At 35.7% G+C, this 11,893-nt stretch overlaps 2 pseudogenes; one reads left to right on the forward strand and one right to left on the reverse strand.

Annotated features, from left to right (window-relative positions):
• Positions 1-1,179: 1,179 nt before the first annotated feature.
• LOC106736201 (60S ribosomal protein L27 pseudogene) lies at positions 1,180-1,590 on the reverse strand (annotated as a pseudogene).
• Positions 1,591-6,028: 4,438 nt separating this feature from the next.
• Positions 6,029-11,893, forward strand: part of LOC102495119 (heat shock protein HSP 90-beta-like) — a 27,323-nt pseudogene continuing 21,458 nt past the window's right edge.

The following is an 11,893-nucleotide window of genomic DNA, read 5'->3' on the forward strand; positions in this document are numbered from 1 at the left end:
ATGTACGAGACTGTTTTTAGTTTCCTATGAGTTTTCTGTGTATATAATCATACTATATGCAAATAAAGACAATTTTACTTCTTCATTCCCAGTTATTATGCTCTTATTTCTTCCTTTCTTTCTCACATTGGCTTAGACCTATATAAGAATAATTAATAGAAGTGGTTAGAGTGGATATATGTACTTTGATTCTCATTTTAGGAAAAAGAAGTTCAATATTTTAATCACGTATGATATTAATTACATAATTTTCATAGATGACCTTTATCAGATCAAGAAAGTTCTCTTTTACTCCTAATTTGCTGTTTTTCCTTTCTTTGTTTGTTTTTGATTCTTTTCACAAATGAGTGTTATGTGTTCATTATTTTTCTGGATCTGCTGACTGATCACCTGATTTTTTTTTTCCTTTCATCTGTTAATGTGGTGAATTACATTATTTACTTTAAAAAATCTTAAATAACATCATATTAGAAGATGTCAAAAAATTTATTGAAAAATGGAACTAAAAAAAGTAAAAAATATAAACTTTATTTTTTAACATAAGCTCCATCAACTTCAAGACATTTTTGTAAGTGATGATACCAGTCATTTTATATATCCTACAGAACTGAGAGTCCTCAGAATTTAACCACATCAATAGTTGTTTTTTTTTTTTTACATTATTATCTTTAAAACAAAAAAAGGTAAGTTTTAAAGGCTTTTTAAGATTAAGGAACAAAAATAAATCAGAAGGAGTCAAATTAAGATCATAAGGTAGATGACTGATGTTTTCCCATGAAAACTCTCACAAAGTTGCCTTTGATGAATGGAATTAGCAAGAACACTGCTGTGGTAAAGAAGGTCTCTCCCTAATGTAGCTTTCTGAGGTATTTTTCTATTAAAACTTCAGCTAACTTTTTAAAAACACTCTTATAATAAGCAGATGTTATCATTATGTGGGCCCTCAAATATCAACAACTGAAACCCCTTGATCTTCCCAACAAAACTCTTTCTCTGACCTTTATTCTTGACACATCCACTTTTGCTTTGCTGGACCACTTCCATCTCTTGGTAGCCATTGTTTTGATTGTGCTTTGTCTTAAGAGTTGTACTAATACAGTCACATGTCATCTCATTTATACCTTAAAAAGTGCTTTGAAATCTTTTTTTCCCCTTTTTAATGACTGAAACATAAAACATCTAAAACCGCAGCTTCTGGAAGAACTACTTGTTCTTGCCTATCTTGTACCTCTCTTGGAACTTGAACTTTGCCTCCTGCCTGGACTTGTGTTTAATAGTGGGGTCTCTGAAGACATCCTTGTTGACTACAGTTTTGTCCAAGGGAATATCCACAGAGTGCCTTATGGGCATGAGGTGATTGTAGTTATAAACCTTCACAAAAGACTTGATCTTTGACCTCTTGGCAATTTTCTTCTTGCCCATGGCAGCTGTCACTTTGCAGGGATAGCGGTCAATTCCAGCCACAAGAGCATGGCTGTAGGGACAGACTGAGATGCCATCATCAATGTTCTTCACAATGACAGCTTTGCGTCCGGAGTATCATCTGGCCAACACCAGCACCACTTTCCTCAGTTGCGTGAACTCGCCCATTTTGACAGCAACCACCAGGGCCTACACAAAGCAAAAGTGCTTCGAAATCTTGACTCTACTTGTTTAAAATTTCCATCGAAAGCTCTACTTTTATCTGAAGCTATGTTGGCCAGTCTTGGCACTCATTGAGCAGAAAGTTGGCTCAACTGTTATTTTTTTAGTCAGAATTGTGAAGTTAAACCAATCAAGATGCCTGTGATGTTGGCTATGGTTTCTGCTACTAGTTGTTGTTCCTCTTCAGTCAACACATGAACAAGACTAATTTTTTTCCTTGCAAATTAATATGAATGTTTTGATGCTGTGAGCATCATCTTCAACATCGCCTTAGCCCTTCTTAAAACTAATTATGCATTTGTAAACTGCTGATTTCTTTGGGGCGTTGTTCCTGTAAAGCATCAATGATCTTGTCATTCTTCCACCCAGCCTGCACCGTAAACTTGATGTCTATTCTTGCTTTAATTTATGCTCCTCTTATAAGGGCTTTGTTCAAACTGATGTCTTATCCTTCTTAGCACCTCAAACTAGATCCCATTCAAATATATTATAACAGATTGTACAAATCCATTTTGGTGCAAACAAATTTTGAAATCCATATATAGATTTTTTTTCCTAATACTTATTTTTCCATGAACATTTTGAAGACCCGTAATAGTACTAGGATTAACCTCACTTTGTTACAATAGGTTATCTTTTCTTTTCATCATTTTTACATTTAATTTGCTAACATTTCATTCCAAATTTTGCATCTATGTTAATAAAAGATATTGATTTGTACTTTCTTCTTTATTTAAGAGGATTTAAAACGTTTATTTACTTTATTTTTCTTGGCGAGATTTTTGCTATAGTGTGTGTGCGCTCACTAGAAAGACAGAGAGAGACAGAGAGACAGAAAGTGAGTAATCACCCCCCAGGGGGGATGGCCACGCCACAATTCTTTCTCCTCCATTCTTCTCTCTGGATCTTGGGCACGCACGCACACACACCCAGTGTGACTTTAAGCCACCGAGTCCAGGACTTGAAACGCAGTAGACTACATGAAAGTCCAGAGATGTAGCCATTACACCATCTGCTGGTCCCAAATTTATTTGCTTTTTTTTCTGTGAGAGAAAAAAGAGTGAGAGGGACAGTCTCTATCTCCCCCAAAAGGGTCTTTGTGCCACAATGCACCCCCAGGCTCTGCTGACCTGGATGATGGACATGCACAAGTCTGTGCAGTATCTCAGGGAAGTCCTGGGATGCAAACTGGAGATCTTTCCCATGTGGACCCAGTTGCTTTTTTCTTTTCCTTTTTTTTTTTTTTAATCATCACCGTGCCACCACTTGACCCTCCAGTCTGTGTTTTCTTTTCTTATCAGATGTTTATATTAGGACAAATCTGGATTCAGAGAATCAGAGTTGTGGATTCTTGCCTCCTCCTCTATTTTCTGAATTTTTTTATGACTTGAATTATTTTCAAGTTATTTTGGGGATTCAGATCACTTGGAGTTGTGAATTACTGCCTCCTTCTCTACTGTCTAACATTTTTTTGTTACTTCAATTGTTTCTTCCTTGAATACTTAATAAAAATTCACCTATGAAGCAATCTGGAATAAAGTCTAGAAATGATGGAGAGGGAACTGTGCCTACTCCTTACACAAGATTCCTTTCAAAGGAAGGGTTTTTTTGGTTTCCTGATTCCCAGATTAGGAGTTCCTGTGCTTCCTTCACAGCCTGAGTTCGTTCCGTGGACCTTCCCTGTCCACCTCAACCTTCAGCTCTCGGACTTCCTTCAGGCCTCATATGGGATGTGTATTTGTTGGCTTTGTTTCCTCTCTAATTTGCATATCCTCATGTACTACTTTCATTAATACCATCTCACTTCCTTACTAGATATGTTCTAGAAGGCCACAAGACATTCCTTATAAGCTTATTCATAACTCTCATATATAAAGACATTCTATAAAATGACTCTTGATGAGGATGAGGGTGAGGGTGATTATAACCAATGTAATTATGGTGTTACGTAGCATTTTGCAAGCAACCTTTCATCATACATAAACCCTGAAAGTTTATAAAGGAAAACAACCAAGCACGTATCATGTCATTTCCTTACCAACAATATCAACATGTAATTATACATTAAAAGAGGAAAAATGGGGCCACTGGCATGGTTAAGGGCGCTGGACTCCCACATGGCTGACCACAGTTTGAGTCCCGGACCTGGTGGCTTGCTTACTCACTTTCTCTCTTTCTTTTTCTCTTGCTCTGTCCCTCTCTGGTGAAATTTAAATAAATAAATAAATAAATAAAGTTAAATAAAATAATTCTTTTTAAAAAAGGAAAAAGCTAATCATCACAGAAATATCCCAGCTAGTAAACAAAAAGGAATGGCAGAACACAGTGATTAGCAACTTCTCATGAATTAATAAAAACTTAAAATGGCTGTTAACAGATACTAAGGAAAAAAAAAAAAACTAGAAGTGTATGATTCCTGAGGAAGAATGAACACAGTTTCTAAAGTAGTATTTTCTCTGCACCAAAATATAAATAAATAAATAAAGCAAATCACAGCAAACTTTTATATCCAGCTACCAATTTACCAAAAAACCAAAACCAAACAAACAAAAAAAACTGAGGACAGAGGAAAACATTAAAGAACAGATTGCAGCGTATCTGCAAAGTTTAGACTGTTGGAACTTCTACAGGAAGAATAATCTATTTTGTTCAATAAATAATCATAAAAGAGAAAGGAGAGGGAAAGCAATATATAGATCAAAGTGAATTTAAGAGATATCATAACCAATCACACCAGGAGGCCACATTTGGAAACTGATTTGAACAAATTATTTTTTAAATGACTCTTAAGATACAATTGGAGGTCCCAGCAGTTGGCATAATGGTTACATCACTGGATTCCCACGTGGTTGACCGGTTTGAGTCCTGGACCCAACGACTTTCAAACTCACACCAGGTGCATGTGCATGCATGCCCAAAATCCCAAGAGAAGCATGGAGGAGAAGGGATTGTGGCATAGCCATCCCCCCAGGTGGGTTGATTTCTCACTTTCTGTCTCTGTCGTTCTGGCAAGCCCGCATACCCTATAGCAAAAATCTCTCTCTTAAAAAAAAAGATGTAATTAGAAATTTTAATATTGAAATGATGTTTCATGAATTAAGATACTATTGTAAATTTTTACATTGATAATAATTTGATGGTAATATTATTTCCAGAGTCATTATCTTTTAGAGATGCTAAAATATGGGGCCGGCAAGTGATGTGGTGGTTAAAGGCATTGAACTCCCACATGGTCGACTGTGGTTTAAGTACCGGACATGGAGGCTTGCTTTCTCTCTCTCTCTCTCTCACTGAAAATATTAAAATAATAATAAATAAATAAAGTTAAATAATTATGTAAAAAGGAGAGATATATGCTAAAATATTTTATGATATAAGGTCTGGATTTTGTTTCAATGTAATATGAGATCAGGAAATTTGTGGGGGTATAGAGGAAGCAAGATTGTATTTGAGCTGATAATCTTAGAGGCTGAGTGACAAAAACATGAGACTCATTATAACATTAAGCCAAATTTACATACGTATGAAATGATTATTTTAATTCTAGATATTGGAAAATACTGCATTTAATAAGGAGAAGTTTAGAAGTCTACAATAATGGCATCAATTTGGAAATTCTCAGGATTAACCTCTCACAGAATAATTATCTCAAGGTAGATCTCCCTCGACCTCATGCTATGCTGTATTTGAACAAAGGCAAATTTCATTTTGTGGTTTTTGGGTTCTTTTTACCAGCTCAAAAGAGTGGATAATAAGATTGAAATATAGTGGTGTTACACTTCGAACCACTGAATTTTAAAAGCTCTAAAGAAAATATTAATGATAGCATTAAGAAATTCTATATACAGTATGCTAATGAAATCATTTTTATGAGTTTTCTAGGGTGATAAAGCAGCTGAAATTTATTAACATTAATGAGACTATAATTTTTGCCAGGTAGGCACAAACATCTTACATATTAAGGAAAGGATAACACTAAAAAGAATTAAAACAAAGCCAGAAAGCTTTAAAATCTATTGTATAATAAGTACAAAGGGATATAATTCAAAATATATTTCAAGATATCCAAAATATATTTCTGTACTGAGTTAATATACTCCACTTTGATTAATGCTATTGGTTACCCTAAAAGATCATAGAAAATATATATGTATGTGTATATACATATGTATGTACAAACATATGTATGTGTGTATACAGAGAGATAAAATGCACTTATTTATATACAAATAAAATGATAGGTAGAGAGACCTAAAGCAAAAGAGTAAAGGATATATACTGAAAGGATATTTTAAGAAAATTGATAACACTGACACATGATTAGACTGATACTATTATTTAAAATGAATAGCGTGTGAATTTTCACTTAGACTTTACGTAGTTTATGGATGTTTATGCAGACCGGAAACCCGCATCTCAGCTTAGAGTTGATTTTGCAGTCTTGAGTCTGAAACCTGCAAAGTAGGCCAGGCAGGCTGGAAACTAAAGCACTATTTATTTTTTAAAGTCTTGAGGCAGAATTCCTTCTCTCATAAACCTCTGTTTTTGCTCTTTTTTTAAAAAAAAAACAAACAAACAAATGAAAACCCTTTTTCTTTTAAAAATTACTTATTTGTTATTATTATTATTTATGCACTCAATCACGAGACATCACTTAGTTTGTAAAGAGAATTTATCCAACATGAAATACACCTCAGACCAGTCTAGTTGAGAATGCTACACACTGCAGTCTCAACTTACTGGAGAAGTCCCAGCCACGTTCTTGAGGGTAATCTCTTTTACTTAAAGTTGACTGATTATTAACGTTCATATTTACAAAACACCTTCACAGCAATATCTACACTGGTGTTTGGTGTTTGATCAAATAACTGGGCACCATGATCTAACCAAGCTGATGCATAAGATGAACCATTACAGGCATATTCCAGGGGCACGTCTCTGCTGCAATCCCTTCTCCTCCACTCTCCTAAGATTTTGAGCACACAAGTACATGCTCTGCATGTTTTTCAAGTCACCTCTCCAGGATTCAACTGTACAGTTGGCCATGTCGGATCCATCACCTTAACCTCCACTCCACCGGCTTGCCCCCAAACCATGAGGATTTTGATTGAGGGAGACATTTGGTACCAGATTATTTATGGTACATAATTGAAACAGGCTAGTATGTTCTTCATTTTTAGCCTAAGGCACCGTACTGCTATTATGCTATAGAGAGGTTTGCTACAGGGAAATCATCATTTATTGGTGCCTTCCAGGTGGTGGAGATGGTGTTAAGCACCAACACATGATCATGATCAGGTAAGATACTGGTCTGAGAAGCACCTAAGAAGGAACTTAGTCTGGGGCAGCAGCTGGCTTGAGGAGGCTTTTGATGACATGATGTTTAAGCTAAGACTGAAAGAAGGAATAATACCTTGTCAGGGGAAGATGTAGATGGATAAACACATTCTGAGCAAAGAAAGAGCATGGACAAAGGTTAGGAATTAAACACAAAGTTCTTAAGGAGTTGAAAGATACCCAGTTTGGCTTTAGTACACACAGCAAAAAGAAAGGTGGAAAATCAAGTTGGAAAGAAAAATTGGGACCAGATCTTTACATGCCCCACTGAGGACTCTTAAATTGTATCTTAAGGGGAGTAACCAACACGTGTATTGTCCTATTATTTTCCATTATGTCAGAGAATGAATGAATGAATGTAATTTGATAAAAAGGAACAAATAGAGTATATAACATCACCTGCTGCTGTCTTCAAAACAATTGATTAAGCAAATAAATAAGGTCACTTTATCTTTAAGAAGGTATGAGTCCATTAAGACATGACTTTATAAAGAAAGAGATGTCTATTAGGTTCCTCATTATGACATTTTTTATGTATGATTCTTGATCATGTCAAAAACACTGCAGTCTGAATACTTTGTTTTGTGGTCCCAAATTATGTAATTGGCTATTCTAAATTATGAAAACAAAACAAAACAAAATTGGGTCAGCCCTGTGGTGCATTGGTTAAAGAATCCAGATCCCATTTGAGTTTTGGTTCAAATCCCAGCTCTAACAGCTTAAAGAACACACTGGGCCTAAAATCCTGACAAGACAGAGCAATGGAAGAGAAGGGATCATGCCATAGTCCCAATGCTGGGAGAATATTTAAGCCAAAGTGAAAACAAGTGTGAAAATGACATTGTGGACATCCCCAGACTTCAGACAGCAGTGGTTAGAGTTGATGAGGAGCTCAACTCAATTCTATCACCCTAGCAGTATGCATGAGCTTGGAATTGAACCTACTAAAACTGTAGTGATTAATCATCTAAATTAGGGAATGAGACTTTGTATGTCAGTCATAACATTCTCATAGTTGAAACACAACAAAGGTGAGCCTCCACAATACTGACACAGCACTGTTAAATGTCATCCAAAACAAAATATGTTCAGTCAACTCAAGACCCAAACCTGGGCCTCCCTTGTGGCTCCAATATCAGACAATGGCCTGCAGCTTCAGCTCCCAGCTGTGGCATCAAAATCAGAGGGCCTGGAGCAGGTCCAGCTTCCCAGTGTACCAGGAGGATCACACAGAAGTGCAGCAGTGGTGTGGTTTGTTTCAGATGGGCCAATGTACTTAAAGCGGGCTAGTGGCAGAGGTGATTGGACCAGGCATGACCATCCCTGAGGCTGAGTTTTAATGAGAGTGTGGAAAAGACTGTAACGATGCTATTCTGAGAGGATTCTCCTGTTTGGTAGTTTAGCATAGACCACGTGGTGTCACTGGCCCAAACAAGAAGTTTCAGTGCTTGTTTCAAGGCCTTATGCAATAAGAAAGGGCACAGTGATTGAAGCAAATTATAGTAGCCCAAACCTTAAATTGTCCCAAGTGCAAAAGGAAGAATACTTCTTTTCCCAATATGTTACTCCTCTCAGATACTTCAAGTCAAATCAGGCCTGTACTATCATTGTTAAAGTTCTTTAATGAAATAACTCCTTATCTAACATTGGCTATGGAGTCAGGATAGCTAGATTACAAGGGGAATACTAGCCAGCCACGTTGACAACAGTCTTTCCCCATAAGCACGGGACATAGTCTAATATTGGAATCCCAAAGGAAAATGTTGGAGGGACATCCCATAGTGGTATCCAGGGACTCCCTCTTCTCAGCAACTTTCAAATTTTATTTTGCTTACAATCTAGAACTCTAGATATTTGTCCACACAAAGAAAAACAAATGTCCAGTAATATTATGGCCTAAAAGAGGGAATAGGACCTTTTCTTAAAACTATGCAACTTCAAGAGCCATCTCATGATTTATCAAGGAAGCTGGAATTCTACAAAGGATAACTGAAGCACTAATCTAACAGAGAAAAGTGCCAGTTGCTCCCCAAAGGTCACATTCTTAGTCAACTGATAATTAGACTATATGTCTCTTTTCACCAGGCCACTATTACAGACTTCATCTGTACGCTAAGACCTACATATTAGGTAGAGTTTCTTACTTTGAATTGGTTATTAGACCTATCAGAGAAAGAATCCCAAGGTTTGAGCTACAGACACATACATATTTCAAAATTGTATGGAATAAAAATATTAGTAGATTGAAAATACTGTAATACAGTGGTCAAAAAGTTTAATTAAAATAATCGACAAAAAGCTTCGGAAACTTGCCTCATTATAATTAAAGCCTCAAAAATTAAAATAAAAATCTCAAAGTTACTGCCACAAATTCAACTTTTTGGCTAAACTGTGATGTGTGTGAAAAAAATACATGTCCCAGTAATTATGAAAAATATAACTGAACGGTGGGATTTCCCCCTCTTCCTTAATTCAGGCCATCAGGATCATGTTAATTTCAACTGTTCTTTTTTCTGCTTATCATCAGATTTCATCTGTGCAAATGGAAAGCAAAATACAATAACTCTAATGAATTGGTAATCTTAAGGAAATAATCAGTTCCTTTAAATATGAATTACACTAGACTACAGTTTTACTATCATATTGCTACTCTGATAAGACTTAGAAAAAGAAAGAAAGTCAATTGCAGAAATTGTGTTTCAAAATAAAAATTTAGTTGGCGTAGTGTGCTCTGAAAGCAAGCTTTCAATTCTAAAAAAATATATATATATCAAACTAACTTTTTAAACTATACTATTGATAGCGTGCCTTTTCCACTGCGTTACTGTGAAAAGAATGAGTGGGATAAGAATTTTTCCAAAAGCATTGCTTCTCCTATGTTCAGATTTATCACTTCCTCTGGGTCAATTATCTTCCTTTCTAAAGTATGCTTTCAATTCCTTGATTGCTCAAAGCAAACTTTTTAAAATTTTCTGTTTAAAAAAAAATAGTAATAATATGTTAGAATTATAAGTCAAGATACAAAAAGGTTTTAATCCAGAGAGTATTACTAATGTGATTTAGAGAAAATGCTGCAATAAATTTTTAAATGAATATTACAACTTGATTTGCTTTGTATAAATAAGTTCAATTCCATCTATCATATTCTATAAGAAAGAAAATAGAACATACTAATATAGCCTAATTTTTAAAATTATATCATAGCATGCACGTAGAGAAGTAGAGAAGTACACACATTAAAAGCATGCCAATGAATTTTTACATATATAAAGTACATATACACAAACCAATATTGCTATCACTCAGATCAAAGCATTGAACTAGAGCTGTCATAAGGCATCACAACTGGGTTGCTTAAGAAACAGAAAGGTATATCTCACAGTTCTGGAGGCTCGAAGTCCAAGATGAGGCGCTAGCAGGGTTAGTTCTTTCTGAGGGCTATATAAGAGAATCTGTTCTGTCTCTCTGTAGCTTCTGGTTTTGGCTGTTAACCCTGGGCATTCTAGGGAAATCATCACTCCAGTCTGTGCATTCATCTTCACACATGGTATTCTCCTGTGACCCTCTACATAGCCTTACCTCTGTGCAGGACTGTCTCTGTTCAAAGTTCTCATTTTTATCAAGGCATCAGTCATTGGATTAGGGTCTACCTGAATGATTTAACTTGATTAACTTTGTCAAGATGCTATTTTGCAATAAAGTCACATTCTAAGGTACTGGAGGTTAGGATTTCAACACCTCTTTTAGGGGAGACACAGTTCAACCTATGTCTTCCCCATCTTATAAGCATCCTCATGCTTGTCTGTGTATACCAAATCTTCCCCCCAGAGATAAGCAGTGTTCTGATTTACGTCACACAGATTCATGTATCATGTTGATTTTTGTGGTTGTTGTTTTGGTCCTATTTTAAGCAATATTTGCCCACACTAATATTATAAAAGTTTTTTTTCTATATTTTTGCCTGAATGCTTTATCATTTTCCTTTTCATATTCAGGTTTATGATCCACTGTAAATTACATTTTGTAAGTGGTGGAGAGTTAAAAATAGTGAGAGGCAGAGAATTAAAGATTAAGGTTCATTTTGCCTTTATAAATATCCAGTTGCTCCTGCATTAATTATGGAAAGGATCATTTTCTCCTATTGACTTGAACTGGAACATTGTTCTAAACCTAGTGATTTTATTTTGGAAAGGGACTTGTTTCCAGACTCTGTTTTGTTCTAATTGTTCTTTTGTCTATTCTGTGTCAATATCATATTATCTTAATTACTGAAATTTTTATAGAAAATCTTGAAATATGGTAATGTAATTCCATCAACTTTTATATTAATTTTTATGATTATCTTGCCTATTCTAGTTCCTTGCACTTTCAAGCAAATTTGGAATCAATAGTCAATTTCCACAAACTTCTCTAAGCTTCTTTTTGGCCTTTAATGGAATGTAAATATATTTTATTTTGTTATTTTATAATTTACTATTTACATTCAATCACTGTATATCTCTATAGCACACAATATGTTTTCCATGATATGCATGCAGTGCACATCTATATTTATTGCAGTTTATTCTCTAAGATATCCCCCAGGGGGGATGGTCACGCCGCAATCCCTTCTCCTCCATTCTCCTCTCAGGATCTTGGGCACGCACACACACACGCCCGGTGTGAGTTTTAAGCCACCAGGTCCGGGACACGAACCGCAGTCGACTACATGGGAGTCCAGCGACAGAGCCATTGCAATAACTGCTGGTCCCAGCACACAATATATTTTTCAAGGCATGTATGCAGTATGTAGCAATCAAATCAAGTTTATTGGCATATACATCTTTTTTTTTAATTATTTTTGAGAGAATTTGGCTATAGGGTGCTTACAGTTGCCAGGGAAACAGAAAGCGAGAAAACACCCCCCAAGGGG

Source organism: Tupaia chinensis, unplaced genomic scaffold, assembly GCF_000334495.1.
Source record: "Tupaia chinensis unplaced genomic scaffold, TupChi_1.0 Scaffold000685_1, whole genome shotgun sequence".
NCBI lineage: Eukaryota > Metazoa > Chordata > Mammalia > Scandentia > Tupaiidae > Tupaia > Tupaia belangeri.